The sequence below is a fragment of the Lucilia cuprina genome, chromosome 5, assembly GCF_022045245.1.
Source record: "Lucilia cuprina isolate Lc7/37 chromosome 5, ASM2204524v1, whole genome shotgun sequence".
Lineage (NCBI taxonomy): Eukaryota > Metazoa > Arthropoda > Insecta > Diptera > Calliphoridae > Lucilia > Lucilia cuprina.
The window spans coordinates 55,295,238-55,319,323 of NC_060953.1; the positions used below are offsets into that span (position 1 = coordinate 55,295,238).

General features: G+C 29.1%; 1 protein-coding gene across 2 annotated transcripts in view; it reads right to left on the reverse strand.

Annotated features, from left to right (window-relative positions):
* Nucleotides 1-24,086, reverse strand: part of LOC111689799 — a 97,116-nt gene that overhangs the window by 68,051 nt on the left and 4,979 nt on the right. The window contains exon 2 of one of the 2 annotated variants that reach the window (XM_046953279.1): nucleotides 17,095-17,156. The exons of the other annotated variant lie outside the window; for it this stretch is intronic. The gene's annotated coding sequence lies outside the window, so the exon portion shown is untranslated. The remainder of the gene's footprint in view (nucleotides 1-17,094; nucleotides 17,157-24,086) is intronic. 2 annotated transcript variants of the gene reach the window in all.

Genomic DNA, 24,086 nt, shown 5'->3' on the forward strand with positions numbered 1-24,086 from the left:
ACTGAACTAGAACTGAACTAGAACTGAACTAGAACTGAACTAGAACTGAACTAGAACTGAACTAGAACTGAACTAGAACTGAACTAGAACCAGAACTGAACTAGAACTAGAACTGAACTAGAACTGAACTTGAACTGAACTAGAACTGAACTAGAACTGAACTGGAACTGAACTAAAACTGAACTAGAACTGAACTAGAACTGAACAAGAACTAAACCAGAACTGAACTAGAACTGAACTAGAACTGAACTAGAACTGAACTAGAACTGAACTAGAACTGAACTAGAACTGAACTAGAACTGAACTAGAACTGAACTAGAACTGAACTAGAACTGAACTAGAACTGAACTAGAACTGAACTAGAACTGAACTAAAACTGAACTAGAACTGAACTAGAACTAGAACTGAACTAGAACTGAACTAGAACTGAACTAGAACTGAACTAGAACTGAACTAGAACTGAACTAGAACTGAACTAGAACTGAACTAGAACTAAACTAGAACTGAACTAGAACTGAACTAGAACTGAACTAGAACTGAACTAGAAATGAACTAGAACTGAACTAGAACTAAACTAGAACTGAACTAGAACTGAACTAGAACTGAACTAGAACTGAACTAGAACTGAACTAGAACTGAACTAGAACTGAACTAGAACTGAACTACAAATGAACTAGAACTGAACTAAACATCTTGAAATGTTATAATAATCAAAACTTTCCATGTGTGTATATCTGAAGACATCCATACTTTTAAAATTCAACATTCCTTAAAAATATTGTCTACTAATCTTTGTTTATTCTTCTTTTATTGATTTTAACACAACGTAACTATTTAAACAAATCAAAAAAGTAACATATCTGTAAATTGTTTTTCATACAAAAATTTATTTGCCATTAAGCGAAATATTTATACAATGTATTTGTTTGTAATTTTTATCATTAGCTCGCAAGTATGGACTTGCATTTTATTCATTTGCTTTTAAATACTTGATTTATTTTAACAGACGACAAACAACGACAGACATTAAGTAATTTGAGGGATTTCATCAGTTGACGTTTTTGTGAGTTTTTTTTTTTTCAATTTCTTGCCACAATGACTTTGAAGCGTGCTAAATATTTTTTTTTATAAAATGCAGCCAACATTGTCTTTGACGTTATTTTTTCAATTTTTTTCTGCTTTGTGGCAAATTGTTTTGTATGACATCATGTTTGTTTTACAACCAAAAAATATTAAAAAAAACTTTATTTGTTTTCATCGTAATTTAAAGAAATATTTGTTAAGTATAGTTTTTTAAGTTCGTGTTGGTTTTAACAATATTTGGAAATATTTAATAAGTTTTTGTTTATAAAATGAAGATAATTTTGTATTAAAAGATAAACTTTATTTATTTGTTCATTTTAAAATTATGATGTTTATTAATGATGTCTCAAAATTGATTTTCAACTTTTTTAGTGCTATTAAAAATTAAATAGTTGACACAACATTCCATGTGGGCTATTACGAAACTAAGTTGTTTGTGTGAATGTAAAAGATTATAACTATTTAAGTATTTAATAATTAAGCCTCATTGTTAGAACTGAATTGGAACCAAAATACAACTTAACTAGAACTGAACTAGAACTGAAATTGAACTGAAATAGAACTGAACTAGAACTGAACTAGAACTGAACTAGAACTGAACTAGAACTGAACTAGAACTGAACTAGAACTGAACTGAACTATTACACTCATGTTCGTCGTTCTGTAGCAAGAATCATTAATCAAAAATGTGTTTACTCCAAAAAGCTTATTTAATAATCTCAGGAATATTCGGAACGATGTTATTTGTCATCATCGAACATAAACATTAAAATATTTTTAACTCTTTGTATGCAAATTTTCATATTTCAAGTTTAAACTAAAAATACTCTCGCTTTTAGTTGAAAACCATATTTGGTTTATTATTTATTGTGAGTTTTTTGGCCAACCAAGCATCCAACCATTTATTTTGTCGTTATGACTAACATGAGATTTTTTTTTTGAATGATAACTAAAAGAAGAAGAAGAAAAAAGAAAAAAGCAAAATGATGCTGCAAAATACGGCCTCAAAGGAAATACATACATATGTATGTTCATATGTATGCAATAAATCAGGGTCAACAGAAAGAGAATTGTATGAACATATCTTCTTGTGATCAGCCCCTGTTTTCAAATGTTATATAAATTTAAACCAAAAAACTTAAAATTTTATTTTTATGGTAAAATGCATCTAAGCAGGTAATCGTTAAGTTTAGTTTCCATTTGATTTTAATATTTAATTTTAATATTTAACTTTGTTTGTTTCACACAATTTTTTAATTTTGCATTTTTACCGTTTAAATATTTTAAATTTTATTTATTTTAGGTAAATGTTTTGCATTTGCCTTAAAAAGTCTTTAACATTTCAGGATGACTTAACAATTCTTTGGCATTTATTTTGCGATTTTGTGTATCATGTTTGTAATGAATGATATTATTTCAATTAACTCCTCCTTATACTTAAGCAACTGTTGCTCAATGTCCACCACCCCCAATGTCCTTTAAGTCTGAGGAAATAACGATGAAATTATTTTCAATTATATTTTAGTATTATCATTTAAATGCACTTTATTAAATTAATTCACCGAGAGTTTTAGATCCTCTCGGTTCTAGTTGGTTTCTAGCTTAGTTCAGTTCTAGTTTAGTTCTAGTTCAGTTCTAGTTCAGTTCTAGTTCAGTTATAGTTCAGTTCTAGTTCAGTTCTAGTTCAGTTTTAGTTCAGTTTTGTTCAGTTCTAGTTCAGTTCTAGTTCTAGTTCAGTTCTAGTTCAGTTCTAGTTCAGTTCTAGTTCAGTTCTAGTTCAGTTCTAGTTCAGTTCTAGTTCAGTTCTAGTTCAGTTCTAGTTCAGTTCTAGTTCAGTTCTAGTTCAGTTCTAGTTCAGTTCTAGTTCAGTTCTAGTTCAGTTCTAGTTCAGTTCTAGTTCAGTTCTAGTTCAGTTCTAGTTCAGTTCTAGTTCAGTTCTAATTTAGTTTTTCTTCAGTTCAGTGTTTAGCATAAATTCAAATTATTTTTTATTATATTCAACATGAAAACCATCAACAAATAAATTATTTTCCCATAAAAATAAAAATAACTGTAACAGTTTAAAAATGCAAAAAATAATGATGTTTAAAAATTTGTTTAATTTATTTTTGACATATTTTTTCAGCTTGCGAATGTATGAATAAATGAATGAAATTTACACTCATTAGAAATAACTCGCATAATTAAAATGAAAATATTCATTATAACGTAAATTAATCACTTCCAAGTAGTTTTATTTGTAGTCGTTTTTAGATAGTTGTTTCTGATGTTTATTGTTCTAACTTTAATATACACATTTTTAAGTCATTTGATATATGTTTGATCCGTGTAATGTAGAGTGAAATTAATTGATTACTTTGCATATCATAAGGAAAAAAGCTGTCAGTTAAAATCTCTAGTTGAGGACTAACACGCAGAACTGTGTAGAAGTGTAGTTATATGTTTACATGCGCATGAAATTTACGAATAATATGTATAATGTTTTTGTAAAATAAAAAAAAAAACATTTGCTTAAATCTGTTAAAGAAAAAATATCTCATCTCCACCCAGAAGATAACTAATGGCAAGAACAAATATTATTATTATGATTTTGCTATAACAACCATATAATAAATGATTCAACATACGCTGTTATACTGTTACAGCCCAAAATAATACACTCGTTTTTACTACAAATAATAGTATTTATGCTTCTCCCATAGATATGTACATGCATACTTTAAGCGGGTTGTATGCTTGACAAATTATGTACATATTTGTACAGAATATTTCTAGGAAAAATAAAAAAAAAATAAATTTACTTGAAACCTTGAAAAAAAAACAAAGTTTAAACGAAGATGCTATATTTTTTACACAGTCATACGCTCGAGTCACATATCACAGTTACATATATCCTAGACTCCCTCCGCACTTTATAACTCTCGCGGACTTGTATGTGTCGTCTGAAATTACAATCAAACAACTTTTGACATTTAATGGCAAATTGGCCAACAGCGACATTTCAACTTTTGTATGAAGAAAGAAATTTTTATATTTAATTGGTAACAAATACTTTATGGAGACAGTATGAGAGTTATATTTTTCATATATTTATTATGAAATTTGAACATGTCAGTTGAAAATTGTATTGAAAAGTCTGGCTGGAGGTTTAAGAGTTTCCTATAAAGTAAAATTTATTTTATTAAAATAAATTCATTATATTTATTATAAAATATATATTCAGGATAACAATTGAAATTTCGAAGATTTTTTGAACTTAATAAGAGTTTTGGAGAATACTTGAAGCGTGTGGTTTTAGCAATGAATCAATAATTATTCTAGTCTTTAGGTCAATATATTTTTGAATATATATAGATCAATATATCGATCTAGACTATGTTTAGATTAATCTCGATGAATATATATTCATCTCTATAGATTAGTCTTGACTATAAATCAGTCTATAGTTTGACTATAGATCAATCTTTAGCAATGAAACAATAATTATTCTAGTCTTTAGATCAATATATTTTTGAATATATATAGATCAATATATCGATCTAGACTATGTTTAGGTTAATCTGGATGAATATATATTCATCTCTATAGATCAGTCTTGACTATAGATCAGTCTATAGTCTTGATTATAGATCAGTCTATAGTCTTGACTATAGATCAGTCTATAGTCTTAACTATAGATCTGTCTATAGTCTTGACTATAGATCAATCTATAGTCTTGACTATAGATCAATCTATAGTCTTGACTATAGATCTGTCTATAGTTAACTATAGATCAGTCTATAGTCTTGTCTATAGATCAATCTATAGTATTGACTATAGATCAGTCTATATTCTTGACTATAGATCAGTCTATAGTCTTGATTATAGATCAGTCTATAGTCTTGACTATAGATCAGTCTATAGTCTTGACTACAGATCAGTCTTAAGTCTTGACTATAGAACAATCTATAGTCTTGACTATAGATCAGTTTATAGTCTTGACTTTAGATCAGTTTATAGTCTTGACTATAGATCCGTCTATAGTCTTGACTATAGATCCGTCTATAGTCTTGACTATAGATCCGTCTATAGTCTTGACTATAGATTCGTCTATAGTCTTGACTATAGATCCGTCTATAGTTTTGTCTATAGATCAGTCTATAGTCTTGACTATAGATCAGTCTATAGTCTTGACTACAGATCAGTCTATAGTCTTGACTATAGATCAGTCTATAGTTTTGACTATAGATCAGTCTATAGTCTTGACTATAGATCAGTCTATAGTCTTGATAATAGATCAGTCTATAGTATTGAGTATAGATCAGTCTATAATTTTGACTATAGATCAGTCTATAGTCTTGACTATAGATCAGTCTATAGTCTTGACTATAGATTAGTCTATAATCTTGTCTATAGATCAGGCTTTGGTCTTGACTATAGATTAGTCTATAGTGTTGACTATAGATCTGTCTATAGTCTTGACTATAAATCAGTCTATAGTCTTGACTTAAATCTGTCTATAGTCTTGACTATAAATCAGTCTATAGTCTTGACTATAGATCAGTCTACAGTCTTGACTACACACAGAAAAAGATCGATAGGAAATCGGTTTCCATAATAAATATTTAGTAAAGTTAACTAAAATTCCATTGCTGCTATTAAAAAACTTTACATATAAGTGATTTTCTACATTTAGAACTGAAAATCTATGATTGTAATCAAATTATGGTTTTAACAATTTCCAAATTATTATATTAACCAATTTAGTCTTTCATATAATTCTTTTTATTAATTCGGTAAATACAACCGAATTAAATTTAGCATTCAAATGTAATTATTTCAAATATTAGTATTTGTAACCGAAAAAAGAGTTAAAGCTACAAATTTTTAGTTAAAAAAACATTATTCTGTCATCACAACCAATTATCAGTTGAAAAAGTTAAACAGTCTAAATAAATTCGAAATCCTCAACTTTTTGTTGACGTCTACAAAAATATTAACTAAAAAAAAATGGTTATATACAAATATTTAAAAAGATAAATAGAATTGCTGTTGCGGCTTGATGTTTAATGTTACAGGCGAATAAAATTGAAAATGGTAATGTTTAATCAAAAATCCATTTTGTAGATGCTTTTAAAAGATTTATTTGAGTTTGCAGGAATAAATGCAAGTACACACAGAAAACAGATCGATGGGAAATCGGTTACCATGATAAATATTTAGTTAAACTAATTAAAATTGTATCGCTGTTATTGAAAAACTGTATACTTAACTGATTTTCTATATTCAGTATTAAAAAACAATAATACTAATCGAATTGTGGTTTTAACAATTTCTAAATCAATAATTTGAACTGAATTGTATCGGTTATTAAATTCATTTGGCAATTCAGTAAATGCAGCCGACTTTTATTTAGGATTAAAACGTAAGAACATCAAATATTAGTCGCTCAACCGAAAAACAGTAGAAAGTAAAAAATATTGAACACTGCAACCAATTATCAATTGAAGTAATTATTTAAAATTTAATTATGGTTAAAGGAACTAAATTCGATGTTCAGAACCGATTAATTGGTAATTATAGTTGACGTATACAAAAATAAATAAAATAAAACGAATTTATAATATAAAAAGCCTAATTACATTTGAGGATAAATTAATGCAGAAATTTGGATAAAAAAAGGTGTTATTATTTTGTGTTATTTTTCTATAATTTTTAATAATTTTACAGCAGCGGAAAGGCGTGGAAAGATAGTGTTCCTTTGAAAATGTTGAGCAGAATCAAGAGCAAAATCCCTATTTATTACCATGAAAATCTCAAAGCAAAAGGGGAGAAGTTATTTTATATTTATACGTTTTGTAAGTTTATACATATTTATTTTTTATTGTAAATACTTTACACAAAATAAATATATTTTCAAATACATATAATCCACAAATTGTTTTTCTATAAATAATATTTCAGTTGCTAATACCAATAATTTCAATCCAGATTACCAAATAATAATTAAAAATTTTTGTGTACACCATATATTCAGTAATACTAACCGAATTATACAATAATTACAATCGAATTTTGGGATAGTTGTTAGAACCGACTGAATTCGATTGGAAACAAATTCGGCTATCACAACGAATCTGTTTTCTCTGTGTAATTAAAATCTACAAGAAATGCAAACCGTTCAACGTAGAATATTTCTCCAAAAACTGAAAGGAAAGTCGCTCCAACCAAAAAGTCAAACATGTAAAATGTGTGTATCGTCTACATTTTTACGTGTTTTTTAAATTTGATTGCTTATAAATAAAATCCACAAATAAAGGCATTATAATTAATATTTCAGTTGTAAATACTAATAGTTTCAATTCTCATTAACGAATTATTTTTTAAAATAATTCGGAGTTTCATGTATTCGGAAATACTAATCGAATTTTACAGTTACTGCAATAGAATTATGTGGTAGTTGTTAGAACCGAATCTGTTTTCTCTGTGTATAGATCAGTCTATAGTCTTGACTATAGATCAGCCTATAGTCTTGACTATAGATCAGCCTATAGTCTTGACTATAGATCAGCCTATAGTCACATTTGTGTAGAAAGAAGAAGTAGTATGTGAATATGACAGTATTGAAATTAAATCAGCATGACTTGTAGTGTATATGTCTTGCCTAAAGCCACCCCTAATAGAAAAATCTCATCTACCATTCTATAAATTTAAAGTACTTTTTTTAAATTTGAACTTGGCCTATCATATTGCTGCTACTGCTATTTTTCAAGTAGTATATGAAGTAGTTGTTATTAGCTTTGTAATTAGACTCTTAAACAAGACATTGACCTTCCTCTAACAAAAAAAAACAAAAAACATTTAATAATAGAAATATACGTCTAATTACAGCGCCCATCTTTTTAATGAAATGTTAAAGAAAATGCCAAAAAACAACAACAACAACATTATTGTTTTAAATAATGACATGTTAACAATGAGCCACAAAATATAGATGCGAAACCCTTTAAGCTAAAATTACTTAAATTTTTATTAGCTGCTTTTTTAAGAAAACAAATATATTGAGGGTGTAAATTTAAACAACATTAAAATTAAAAAAAATAAACTATAAACAAAAAGTAGGTGTAACTGGTAAATTTATTATTACTTTATAATGAACTCTTGTGCAGACAATGAACCTAAGAAATCTGTGTATTTACAAGATTTTAAAAAGAAAGAAAGAAAGAAGGAGAAACAAATTACATCATTCTTTTAATTATATGTGTAACATTAAGATAAAAACATGAACATTATTGCAAACACGAACATTAAACATCAGCAGCAACAACAACAACATTATATACTTTAGCACTTGACATTAAAACAAGTTTAGAGCCGCTAAAAAATGTGTTTTTATTTTATTGAATTTCAAATTTTGCTTTTATAGATCCCACGCACAATAGTATTATAGCAGATATTTAAATATGTAACTCTACTCTAAACATGGTAATAATCACCAGAAATTGAGTAACAATTTCTGTGATACCATGAAATTAAGTTTCAAGTGAAATTGTTTTAATTGTTACAAACAGCTGTTGTGTGTGTGTGTTTTTTATGCAACCCTACTGACTTAACAATGAGTGGTGTGATAATGAAATAATATTTGTGGGATTTAAATTTATTTTAATGTTTTTTGCCAAATTTTGTTTTTGGTAGAAAATAGTTTAATTGGGTATTATTTTCAGTTTTTATGGTACTTTTTAGACGATTTTTTGTTTTCACTAAGGAGTGGTTAACGAATTTATATTCGATTAAATTAATATGACATATACTTTTAATGCAAGTTTGTTTGCAAAAGTCATTTAATCAAAAAATCTTCAAAAAAAAAGTACAATTAAGACTAAAAAATGATCTGCAGTTAAGATTATAGACTGCGCTATAGTTAAGACTTTAGATCTATAGAGATATAATAATTAGGATATAAAGCTATTCTATAGTCATCACTACCAATATGCTCGGAGTCAAAACTTTCCAATGATCTATAGGTAACTAAACAATAGTCAAGATTCTCTACTATATAGACAATAGTCTTTCGCAAATAAAGACTATAATCCCTCGATTATGGAAACTATAATCACTCAAATCGACTTTAGATACTATAGCCTCTCGTTTATAGAGACTATAAGTTCTCGACTATTAATGTTATAGTCTTTCGACTTTACAGCCTAAAATCTTTCACCTATAGAGACTATATACTTCCGACTATAGGAACTGTTGTATATCAACTATAGAGACTATAATCTCTCAACTGTAGAAGTAGTAGTCTCTCAACTATATATACTCTCGATTATGAAGACGTCAATAGTCTCAAGACTATAGTACCTCGACTATAGAACCTATAATTTCTCACCTATAGAGAGTACATCAGCTATATATACTACAGTCTTTAAACTATAGAGACTATAGTCTCTCAACTGTAGAGACTATAGACTCCAGATATGGTTTATAGCCTATCGACTATTAATATTATATACTCTTGTTTATAGAGGCTTTAGTATCACGACTAGATTCTCTTAACTTTGGTGACTATAGGCTCCAAGCTATGAATAACAGTAGTAGTAAAAACTGTAGCATGTCGACTATAGTATCTTGACTATAAAGACTTTATATAATATAAATTCTCGACTATAGTCTCTTGACTATACAGGCTATAATCAAGCAACCATAGAGACTATAGTATCTCTACTATAGAGGTTATTGTATCACGACTATATAGACTATAATCTGTTGACTAAATACACTATAGTCTGTTGACTATATAGACTATAGTCTTGTGACTATATATACTATAGTATGTCGACTATATAGACTATAGTCTATCGGCTAAATAGACTATAGTCTATCGGCTAAATAGACTATAGTCTATCGGCTAAATAGACTATAGTCTATCGGCTAAATAGACTATAGTCTGTCGGCTATGTAGACTATAGTCTGTCGACTATATAGACTATAATCTGTCGACTATATAGACTATAGTTTGTCAAATATATAGACTATAGTATGTCGACTATATAGACTATAGTCTATCGGCTAAATAGACTATAGTCTATCGGCTAAATAGACTATAGTCTATCGGCTAAATAGACTATAGTCTGTCGGCTATGTAGACTATAGTATGTCGACTATGTAGACTATAGTCTGTCGACTATGTAGACTATAGTCTGTCGACTATATAGACTATAGTCTGTCAACTATACAGGTTATAGTCTGTCGACTATTTAGACTCTAGTTTGTCAACTATATAGGCTCTAGTTTGTCAACTATATAGACTATAGTTTGTCAACTATATAGACTATAGTTTGTCAACTATATAGACAATAGTCTGTCGACAATATAGACTATAGTCTTTCGACTATATAGACTAAAGTCTGTCGACTATATATGCCACATAGACTATAGTTTATCAACTATATAGACAATAGTCTGTCGACTATATAGGTTATTGTCTATCCACTATTTAGACTATAGTTTGTCAACTATATAGACTATAGTTTTTTAACTATATAGACTATAGTTTGCCAACTTTATGGACAATAGTCTGTCGACTATTTAGACTATAGCCTGTCGACTATATAGTCTCTCGGATATACAGACTACAGTCTGTCGATATATAGACTATAGTTTGCAAACTATATAGACAATAGTCTGTCGACTATTTAGACTAGTCTGTTGATTATATAAACTATAGTCTGTCGACTGAAGAAGTAACAGTGTTTCGATTATAAAGACTATAGTCTCTTGACTATAGAGATGTCAGTCTCTAGATTATATATCACTGTACTATACTATAGCATTTGGACAAAAAAAAAACTAAAGTGTATCGACTATAGAGACTATAGTCTCCCAACTACTGTGTCCTTCAACTTTCGAGAATAAGTTATATTCAAGAATATGTGGTAATTTATTCATCCCATCTATATTCCCTTATTGATGATTTCACTAACACACTAACAATGTTTATATAACAGTTTTTACTAGATAATAACTTTATTTTTTTCTTCATATTTATTTAGGTTTTATGGTTTTTATTATATTTAAATAAAATTAATTAAAATTACTAAATAAATATTTACTTAAAATTAAGTAATATTTTGCTTTACTATTTGTATTGAATATGACCTAAAGAATTCCATTACTTTAAATCCAATAAAAACTCCTTTGAGCTTAAATAAACTCAAATATTATTTTTAATATTGCTGGAATTTTTTTCATATTTTTTTCCTTGCACTTATATGCTAAAGGGAAAATTTAGTGGTAAACAAATATTTAATTAACCCATAAAAGTAAATAATCATAGAAAATATGCAGTAGAAACAAATATATCGTTTACGTTTACAATTTTACAAATATTAGCTGGCAACAAATATTTCAATAGTTTTAGAAACTTGTCCTAGCTAGAGTATAAAGTAAAGTTTAAATGCTTAGTCTAAATATAGTCTTTGTCAATTATAGATTAGACAGACTATTAGCCCTCGACTGTAGAGCAAGCACATAGTCTTTCGACTATAGATTACACAGACTATATTGCCTCTATTCAGGATAGACAGACAGTAGTAACTGGAGTATAGAGATTATAAACTTTTATTTCTAGGTTTCATTTTGGTCATAGACAATCGATGCAATACTGTATCCATATTATTTCCAATATGTGGAATCCACATAAGTATGCACGTATTTGTACCTTACACCACTTTAGTGGGGAGGGTATATTGGGTTTGTGCTGATGTTTGTAACGCACAATAATATTGGTCCTATACCCACCTTAAAGTATACCAATCGGCTTAGAATCATTTTCTGAGTCGATTTAGCGATGTCCGTCCGTCTGTCTGTCCGTCCGTCTGTCCGTCCGTCCATGTAAACCTTGTAATCAAACTACAGTTCGCAATTTTTAAGATAATTCAATGACATTTGGTACATAAGCTTATATTGTCCCAGGGACGAAGCCTATTGAAAGATCGGTCTATTATTTCACCTAGCCCCCATACAACTGAACCCCCGAATAGGGCTTGTAAACCTTGTAATCAAACTACAGATCGCAATTTTGGAGATAATTCAATGAAATTTGGCACATGATCTTTTATGGTATCGTAGACAAAGCCTATTGAAAATGGTTAACAACGGTCCATTATTTCACCTAGCCCCCATACAACTGAACCCCTCGAATAGGGCTTTTAAAACTTGTAATCAAACTACAGGTCGCAATTTTGAAGATAATTCAATAAAATTTGGCACTCGATCTTCTATTGTACCAGAGACGAAGCCTGTTGCAAATGGTTTACATCGGTCCATTATTTAACCTAGCCCCCATACAACTGAACCCGCCGAATAGGGCATTTAAGTCCATAATTGTGTTTAATACACTCGTATTTGGACAAAAACCTGCCAAACCAAGTTTTATACTAGCCTTGATGACTTAGAAACGATAAAGTTTAATAATTACTTAAATTTTATATTTAACCTTAAATATATTTTTTTTTACAGACATCGAATATGTGTAATAACATATTTACTCTCCCTTGGAATAAGGCGTGGCGTGAGGGCTTAAGTACTTCTTAATTTTAAAATATTTAATTTAAAACTTAGAAGGAAACTAATTATCCGCGAAATACACAGTGGTGTAGGATATTATATGGTCGGGCTTGACCGACTATAACATTCTTTCTTGTTTTTATTTGTATTTGTAAGTCTGCTGCTTTGCAAATAACATACAAACTACTATTGGATGTATGTGTGCATCATCAAAATATTGTTGCCATTACATCAGTATTATTTACTTAAATGTGCTAAATTTATATACTATCATGCATACATACGTATTGATGGCTTAAAGGCATCAAATATGGCAATAATGATAATGATTATAATGCTTAGGAAGTTGCTGTAAATTGTAATGATCATCGTTGCTGATGATGTTAATGATGATGACGTTGGTTGTTTGGTTGCTATAAACGCCTTTAAACGTAACGCAAATATGCCAACCACCAAAGAAAACCAGTTAATAAACACACCACTTAATAGTAGTGTAGTTACACATTTACAAGGTGGTATTAACCAACGCATGTTATGTAAATCACTTACTTTTCTTCTTCATAATATTTGTAATCGATTTTTATTTATTTTCTTTTTTCTTTCTCATCGGTTGAAGATTTGTTTTCGTTTAGGTAAGTTTTCTTTTTGAAACGTTGGAAAATTGAATTTGAAGTAAAGTGTTATTGAAGTATTTTTTTTTTTTTTTTTGGGATTAATGTTTGACTTGTAAAGTGCGGAAAACGGGAATTTTTAACTTGATTTTATTAATCTTTATATAAAAAATCTGATCAAAGTTGGATTAGTCTAGTCTATAGTCTAGTCTATAGTCTAGTCTATAGTCTGGCCTATAGTCTAGTCTATAGTCTAGTCTATAGTCTAGTCTACAGTCTAGTCTACAGTCTAGACTACAGTCTAGTCTATAGTCTAGTCTATAGTCTAATCTATAGTCTAGTCTATAGTCTAATCTATAGTCTAGTCTATAATCTAGTCTATAGTCTAGTCTATAGTCTAGTCTATAGTCTAGTCTATAGTCTAGTCTATAGTCTAGTCTATAGTCTAGTCTATAGTCTAGTCTATAGTCTAGGCTATATAGCTTCTCGACTCTTTAGACTATGGATTAGACTTGAGAGTATATAATTGAGAGTTTAATACTATACAGTAGACTGTACTGTAGTCTCCCGACTATAGATTAAATAGACAATGGGTTTTAGCCTACATTGTAGACGGATTAGGCTCTCTATATAGACTAAAAACAATAAGGCCAGCCTATTGTATAACAATGAATCAATATGAATTCCTTTTTGTATTATTTTGTTCTTGACCAACTATATAAACAATATTAATACTTTTTTACTGGCATGTGGTTAACATTTTTAAATAAATGAATTTTAATGGCGGTTTTTATTTGTTACAATGAAAATGAAACTTTTTAAAATTATGAATTAAATAATTAAAAAATTCCGTAGTTTCTAGTAGAAAAAATTCATAAAAAATGTGATTCATTATATTGTTATTATTTTTACTAGAGGATTTTTGTTTTAAATATTAATGAGTAAAAATATTTCAAGGCAATAAACAAGTAATTATGTAGTTATTGTTGTACTAACTGCAAACTATTTAACAAATAGTCATTTACAGCAATTTCACTAAGATTTTCTATGATTAACTGTAAAAACTGTTAAACGGATTGAACCGTTATTACAGATTTCGAAAATTCATAGCATTTAAGCATTTTATTTCAAGGTCTTTTTTCTCTCTATTCACATTGAAAACTTGTAAATTTTCAATAATATAACATGATTTTAATTAATCCAACTGCTCTACTAACACGCACAATTGTCGTGCGCCCAAATTGTGTCCGAAATTTTATGGTTAATTTATGTAAATTTTCATTTTATTAGGCCAATTTTATTTTACACCTCAATAAAACCATTCCCACGTCCACTACAATTATCTGTTTAATACAAAAAACATAACTTGTCTATTAATGGTCCCTTAAAATTTATTTTCATTACAATTTTTATGCCCTAAAAGGGTTAAACAAATTAGTTTTCGAAAAAAATCGAAATAAATAAAAAATCTATATAATTTAATGTGCGATGTGAGTGAACACAAGTACTTAAAGCTTCAAGTCACGTTTTACACTTGACCTTTTACGTACGGTGAAAAAAAAAATTACAAACCCAAAAAAAAAAAAACCAAATAACTTTGTAATTGTAAAATAAAATAAAATTATTTTATTGAAATATTTGCATAAATATGCACTTTTTAAATTAAATTATTCATACTGCATTACATTTAAGGATTAATTAAAAATACAAATAAACAATGACATTTACACAAAAAAAAAAAAATAAACATTTCAAAGTGTCGATTATTATAGAAAAAACAGAGGATGGGTTTAAATTTTATTGATAATTTACATGTAACAATTTAGAATTTTGTTTTAATAAAAAATATTTTTTTTATATGAAAATGTTTTAAATTCTACGGAAATCGGAGACATACTGCCAGACTAGTCTATAGTTAAGACTACAGAGTAGTCTATTGGCTAAACTATAGAGTAGCCTATAGACCAGACTATATAGTAGTCTAAAGTCCAGACTATATAGTAGTCTATAGTCTAGACTATAGAGTAGTCTTAGTTCAGACTATAGAGTAGTCTATAGTCAAGACTACAGAGTAGTCTATAGTTCAGACTATAGAGTGGTCTATAGTCCAGACTATAGAGTAGTCTATAGTCCAGACTACAGAGTAGTCTATAGTCTAGACTATAGAGTAGTCTATAGTCCAGACTATAGAGTAGTTTATAGTCCAGACTATAGAGTAGTCTATAGTCCAGATTATAGAGTAGCCTATAGTCCAGACTACAGAGTGGCCCAAAGTCCAGACTATAGAGAGGTCTATAGTCCAGACTATAGAGTAGTCTAAAGTTCAGACTGTAGAGTAGTCTATAGTCCAGACAATAGAGCAGTTAATATTCCAGACTATAGAGTAGTCTATAGTCCAGACTATAGAACAGTCTATAGTCCAGACTATAGAGCAGTCAATAGTTCAGACTATAGAGCAGTCTATAGTTTAGACTATAGAGCAGTCTATAGTCCAAACTATAGAGCAGTCAATATTCCAGACTATAGAGCAGTCTATAGTCCAGACTATAGAACAGTCTATAGTCCAGACTATAGAGCAGTCAATAGTTCAGACTATAGAGCAGTCTATAGTCCAGACTATAGAGCAGTCTATAGTTTAGACTATAGAGCAGTCTATAGTTTAGACTATAGAGCATTCTATAGAGCAGTCTATAGTTTAGACTATAGACCAGTCTATAGTCCAGACTATAGAGCAGTCTATAGTCCAGACTATAGAGCAGTCTATAGTCCAGACTATAGAGCAGTCTATAGTCCAGAATATAGAGCAGTCTATAGTCCAGAATATAGAGCAGTCTATAGTCCAGACTATAGTCCAGTCTATAGAGCCATCTTTAGTCCAGACTATAGAGCAGTCTATAGTCCAGAATATAGAGCCGTCTATAGTCCAGAATACAGACTATGTAGCAGTCTATAGTCCAGACTATAGAGCAGTGTATTTTCCAGACTACAGAGCAGTCTATAGTCCAGACTATAGAGCAGTCTATAGTCCAGACTATGGAGTAGTCTATAGTCCAGACTATAGAGATGTCTATAGTCCATAATTCTATAGTGGTGTAGGGAAGTATAACTATAATAACAAAAAATGTTAACACACATTTAATAAAAATTAATCATATAATAATAAATATTTGTTAAACATATAAAATGTTTTAAAACCATTTTTAAATAACTGATGTAGTAAATCGTATTACAAATTTCTTTATTAGCACTTTAAGTCCATATCTAGAGTATCTATACCATAACGAAAATAAGCCCAATAGCATTTCGTAATAATTAATATGCTTTGATTTTGTAGTAGCTGTTCGTGTTGTTGTTTTTTCATAAATATTTTACACAAATAATTATTACCTTTTTTTTAAAGTGGAGTAAAAACCACAAAAGTAGGATTAAATCAAATAACAACTAAACGAAAAAAACGCAAACAAAAGCGAAATTAAATTTTTGCTTGTGTAATCATTTAATTTCACTTGCAATTTTGTTTAAACAGAAAGTTTTTTTCACAAATTGTAGTTTATTATATTTTGTATTCCTGTAATGGCTAAAAAATCAAGACATTTTACTGTTTAAAACATGAACAATGAAGCATCAAACTTGTTTCAACAAACAAGTGTCTGTTAGTGTTTGAAGAAAAAAAAAGAAAGAAATAATTGAAAAATTAAAAAATGCCATCATCACGATAATAATTAAATAATAAGTAAATAATTATGTTATTGCTACTAGTTTTAGTTAAAATTATAAAATTTTAATTATTGCCGATAAATAATGAAATTTATTGAAATTAAAAATTTTTGTTTTAAATATTTTAAATATTTACCTTTGTATGGAAAACAGCTGCGTAGTCCTTAAATATTTTTTCTGTTATAAGTATGCAGTAATCTGTAAAAGAGAAATTGCAAATTGTTAGTGAAGTTTTAGTAATTTCAGAAGGAAAAGTTTAAAGATTTGACTACAGATCTGCACAACAGATTAGACTATAATCTGAAAACCTATTAAGACTATAGTGTGGACTGCAGATAAAACTATAATGGACTGCAGATTAAACTATAATCTCGAATATAAATTACACATCAGCTTAAAGTACATAGTCTGAAGTCTATAGTCTCTACCTTGGATCAGTGTATAATCTGAACTATAGTCTGTAGTATTTACTACAAGTCAGTTTACAGTATCTACTACAGGCCAGTCTACAGTATTTACGACAACTCAGTCTATCGTATTTCCTATGGATTAGTCCATAGTCTCTACTATAGTCGGGACTATAGATCAGTCTACATTCTCGAAAATAGATATGTCCAAAGTGTGGATCATATATTAGTCTATAGCCTGTACAATAGATCTTTTGATAGTATGGATCAGATCAGTATCAGTATTTATCATAGGTCAGTCTACAGTCTGAACTATAAATCAGTTTTACGTCACGACTATAGTCTGGACTATAGATCAGTTTATAGTCTGAACTAGATCAATCTATAGTCTGGACAATAGATAAGTTTGAACTATATATCAGTCTACATTCTAAATTATAGACCAGTTTAAAGTCTTTAGTCTTTATTATTGATTTTAGTCTGTAGATCAGTCTATAGTCGGGACTATATATCAGACTACAGTCTTGACAATAGGTCTGTCAAAGTGTGGTTCATAGATTAGTCAATAGTCTGTATAATAGATCCTTCTATAGTAGATCGTAGATGGTAGATCAGTCCACATTCTGGACTATAGATCGTCTCGACTATAGTCTGGACTATAGATCAGTCTTTAGTCAGTCTAAAGTCTGAACTATAGATCATTCTATAGTCCTGACTTTTGATCAATCTATAGTCTGGACTATGGATCAATCTATAGTCTGGACTATAGATCTGTCAATAGTCTGGACTCTAGATCAGTCTGGGCTATAGATCAGTCTATAGTCTGGACTATTGATCAGTCTATAGTCTGGACTTTAGATCAGTCTATAGTCTGCACTCAGCCTATAGTCTGTACTATAGATTAGTCTTTAGTCTTTAGTCAGCCTATAGTCTAGACTATAGATTAGTCTAAAGTCTGGACTCTACATCAGTCTATAGACTGGACTGTAGATCATTCTATAGTATAAACCATAAATAAGGCTAAAGTCTAGATTATATTTTAGTCTATAGTCTGTACTATAGATCGGTATGTAGTCTGCACTCTAGATCATCCTATAGTCTGAACTATAGATCAGTCTGTAGTCTAGATTAAAGATCAGTTTTAGTATAGTATGGACTATAGATCAGTCTATGCTCCGCTCTGTAGATCATTCTTTAGTCTATACTATATATTAGTTTATTGCCTGTTCTGTAGATAAGTATATAGTATGGATCAGTATACAATAAATTAATAAATCTTAAGCAAAAATCTTACTTTAAAAGTTTTAATCAAAATAGGAAAAAAAACAATCAAATTAACAAACCACAATAGAAGGTGAATTGCAGTTTTTGTTTAATTTTAGTTTTTATTTTTTATTATAAACCAGTCGTCAGACATAACTTCAAAGCATGTGTTTGTTTGTGGTCAGTGAGAGCGAGATTAATGATGGTGATTGAGACCCCCAAGGGCAATCAAGATAAAGAAATTGATTAATTTAGAAACTTTTTTTAATTAGACTAATGTAAATTTTCTAAATTTTTTAGCAATTTAAAAAATAAACAGTAGATTACTACAACTGAGATAAGTAGTAAAAATTAAGAAAGAAAAATTGTTTTATATTATGTTAATAAATAAATTTAAATAAATCAATTAATTTCCTTAAATATCTTAGAATTTTGTAAAAAACCTCATTAAGTTAACAGTTTTTGAAACTTTCTAGGTATGTTATATCCCCCCGCCCTTATTAAACTGCCTAATGAGGCAAAGTTTTTCAACTCAATTTGATGAGGAAAAAAACGCTCATTTACTTATTTGTAGATTTACATTTAATATGCATGTGGATAATCAATAATAATTACAAGGGCACAAAAAAAGTATTTAAACAAACTTTTTCTTTATTATAAATATTATTACACAGCCCTCCATCCATCCATCCATCCATCCATCTGACAGCGATAAATAATAAAAAGCACAAAAACACAATCTAAAACGAAGAAAAACTTTATAATAATCTGATTTAATTTATTGAGAAGTGTTGATAGAAAGCAAAAAACATTTTTATTCACACTATTTTTTTCTTTTAATATAAATTTGTTTAAAACACTTTTTTATGCTTTTTATTCTGTTGATGTTTGAAAAAAAGGCGAAAAAATAAATAATTATATTCTTATAGAAGAATTTCAAATGAAATGTGTAATAAATAGCAAATCTAAAGAAACTTTTTTAAAAGTAAGATTATAAATTAAAGCAATTAAAATGTATATAAAACTGCTGCTCAAGTCCTTAATAAATAAGGATAATATTCTAAAGAAGTGTAGTCAAGAGTGTGACGTTACGAAAAGGTGTCGTAAATTTGTTTTATTTCAGACCATGGACTAAAAATTAGTCTTACTATAGCCTATGATTAAATATTCTACACTAAACGTAAATCTATAGTCTAAAAAGTAGATCAGGGTATAAATGGAACTATGGCACGGTCTAGTATATAATATGAACTATAGATTTGTCTTTAGACAGGACTTTAGATCAGTCTATTTTCTAGACAAACGATCAGCCTGTAAACTGCTCTATAGTCAATAATAACCCAACAAAAACTGGATAATGTTTATTAATTGTAATTACTTAGCTAATAACATACTTTTCAATGATTACTACATATAGTCTGGATTACATAGATGTAGTCTAATAAGGTCTTAGTAATAATGTGTTATATAAATACTTTATAATTCATTAGTAATGTTGCCAGTGAAGATAAGGTTTTTCATGAGAATTACAATAACTACTTTTTCCAATTACTTGTAATCATTTGTGGTAAGTACTTGCCTCTTACATGGTAATGAAAGTTTTTGCTGGAAAAGATCGTTCTTTATTCTGGACTATAGATTTAAGTCTGTTCAGTTTACAGCCTGAACTATAGATCACTGTACTGTATATCTATCTTAAGTCTGGACTATATATCAGTCTTAACTATAGATCCGACTACAGTGTAGACAATAGATCAGTTTATATCGTTTATATCTCGAGCATAGATTTATTTATATTTTAGAAAATATATCAGTCTGAAGTTTACATTCAATAATATAGATTGACGTCTATAATCTATTGAGCAGTCTATAGTCTGCACAATAGATCCCTATAGATAGCTCTTTACTATATATTAGTCTTTACCTTGCTCTATTGACCAGTCTCTAGTTTGGAGTAGTTATAAATAGAGACAATAGATCGATCTATATTATAGACAAGCTACACTTTGAACTATATATCAGTTTATATCCTACTTTATTGATCAGTCTTTGGTTTTTGGAGTAGATATCAGTAAGATCAGTCTGTAGATTGACAAAAGATCAATCTATATTCAAGACAATATGTCAGTCTATAGTGAATAATAAAGATTTAAGGAATATAGTTTAGTTCGTTGTAGTCTTCTCCATAGATCATTTCTATAGATCATATAGTTTGGAATAGATATCTGTATAAATCAGTCTGCAATGTAGGCTTAAGATAGGCTTAAGATCAGTCTGTAGACTGACAATATAGATCGATCTATATTACAGGCAATATATCAAGCTATACTTAGTACCAGTCTATACACAACTTTATTGATCAGTCTCTAGTTTTTGGAGTAGATAGTAGTATAGATCAGTATACAATTTAGACTTTAGATCATTCTGCAGACTGGCAATAAATCAATCTATATTCCAGACAAAATATCAGTCTATAGTGAATAATAAAGATTTTAGAAATATAGATAAGTCTGTTCTAGTCTTGTCCATAGATAAGTCTTTCAGTCATTTCTATAGATCAGTCTATGTACTTGACAAGGTCAAAGTCTAGGCTATAGATCTTTAGTTATAAATTATTCTAAAGCCTGGATTGTCTAGAATATAGATCATTCTATAGTCTAAAAATTATAGACTGATCTGCAGTCTTATAAATAGATCAGCCTTTAGTATTGTCTATTGATCAGTCTATGGACTTAACACTATATCACTCTACTTGTAGACTATAGATCTTTAGTTTCGTTTATAAATCTATATAACTACTGAGCTTTAGATTAGTCTAAAAACTATAATAGAGATCAGTGTAAAGTCTGGATGGTCTAGACTATAGATCAGTTCTAATTATAGAAACTATAAACTGATCTGTAGTTTTGTCTTAACCGTAGATTGTGTTATGGACTCGACATTGTAAAAGTCTACCTGTAGACTATAAATCATTAGTTTGGTTTATAAATCTGGACTATAGACTATATATAAAGTAAAATGTTTGGATGGTCTTGACTAATGATCCGTCTGTAGTCTATAGATTAATATATAGTCTAGACTATAAGTGTATAATGTGAACTAAAGATTAGTTTAAAGTTTGTTGTGTTGATAAGTGTATATTCTGTACTATAGATCAGTTTTTATTCAGGACTATCAAATCAGATTAGTATGAGTCTAATTCAAATCAGAACATATTCCAGTTCATGTCCATTTTCTTGTTAAATCTCTTTGTTCCACTGTTTTAATCTGTATCTTTTTCTTTAAATTTTTTTTCAATTAAACTTTACCTCTATTGCAGAAACCTTTTGTGGCAACAAACAACAGCTGTTTTATAATTAATTTTTTTTTCTTCCACACACAAAAATCCATTTGATGTCGTTTTTTTCTAACTTGTTTCTTGTGTCTGTAAAAGACATTCTGAAGGTTGTTTTCAAATGCAATTTCTATGAATTTATTAATTAAGAATCATAAGCTACAAAACAATTATAAAATGGAAAAAAAGCAACAACCGCCTACATGCGTAGTTATTTTGAGAAATATTTGCATATTTACACATACACACAAAAATAGCAATAATAACACCAACATAACGATCCAACACTCTGACATGCTTATTGGCAGGGTAAGCGGAAAATTGTAAATTGTTTACTTAACCAGAAAAATATATGAGAATAGCTTTGTCAAATAGTTAGCTTAAAAAGCATATTTTGCATATTTTCTTGTAGTTAGCATATTGTACATATATTTGGTATATTTTAAAGTTTTTGTTATTATTTTGGGTTGCCCTGTTTCTTTTTAAATTAATGGTGTTTTTAATACTCTTGAAATGATAATCACCTTTATAATCATACACCTAATATAATTAAGATAGAAAAAAGCAGCTGAAAACAGATATGCAAGACTAAATTTGGCGTAGTGTTTTATAGTTTTGATTTGATTTAATTGGATTTCTTTGGAAATAGAGGAAATACAAATACTTAATACTCAAGGTCAATAAGGTTGAGAAGTCAATGAAACCAAGATGTACAGAAAGAAACATCACTCTTTAGTTGTTATTAAGAAGAAATTAAACTTTAACCCATTGAACTTATTAAACCATGAAAGAAGAGATAGTTACATCATTATTTATTTATTTCCATTTATGACCTTGACTCTTTAAGCAAACTTTAAAGAATTTTTTGTTTTAAAATTACAAAAATCTTAACACATGAATGTGATGGCTAATTAAAATACCTTTCCTTTGCAAAAATACATCTAAACAAGCTTTAAAGTGTGTACGCAAGTATGTGTTCATTAATAATTATTAAGCCAAAAGAAATTATTAATAAGACCTACTTTACGTGCAAAACAGCATTATTTCGGTTTTATTTAGTCATTATATATTTTGATGTAAAGAATTTTAATTACCTCAAAATGTTTTGTTTGATTAGCCAAACTTTATTAATTAAGTAAAATTGTTTTTGACACTTCTTCTTCGTTTGCTGCTTGATTCATTCATAAACATTCGTCATAATAAGTGAATAAGTACAACCACAAAATATAAGGTGAATAAACCGCACAGCCAGCCACCCACTAAACCAAATAAATGTTTACAACAAATATGGCTAAAAGTCATTTAACTGTTTTATTAAGTACAAAACTTATTCTTTTTATCCATTTTTGCCATAAGTTTTTTTGAAAACGCTAAACTATTCCTAAGTGTATAACCAAACTCTATTTCTGTGTTATTCACACAATTGGCCCGACAGTTTTACATGTACTTCAAAAATGGCTATAATATAAAAATTTATTAGAATTTTTGAATATAGAACAGTCTAGTGTAGACTATAGCTCAGTTTGTAGTTTGGACTACAGTTGAGACTGCAGACTGGAATTTTAGATTAGTCTAAAGTCTGGATGATATAGTTTAGACTAAAGTCTGCACTATAGTCTAGTCTACACTGAAGTGTAGTCTACTTTGGACTGCGGTATGATCTACAATATGGACTTTAGTCTAGAATATAATTTAGTCTAATCTGAATACTGAGCTATAGTCAAGTCTAATCTGAAGTCTATACCATGGAACATAGTTAAATCTAGTCTTTAGCCTGGACTATATTCAATAGTCTGGACTGTAGTCTAGTCTATAGTCTGGACTTTAGGCTAGTCTATAGTCTGGGCTGTAGTCTAGTCTATAGTCTGGACTGTAGTCTAGTCTATATTCTGGACTATAGTTTAGCCTGTAATCTGTATACCAGACTATATACCAGACTATAGTCTAGTCTGTAATCTGGACTGTAGCCTATAATATGGACTATAGTCAAGTCTACAATATTAACTATAGTATAGTTTATAGTCTGGACTATATTCTAGTCTATGGTTTGGACTATAGACTAGTCTATAGTCTGGACTATAGACTAGTCTATAGTCTGGACTATAGTCAACTCTAAAGTCTGGA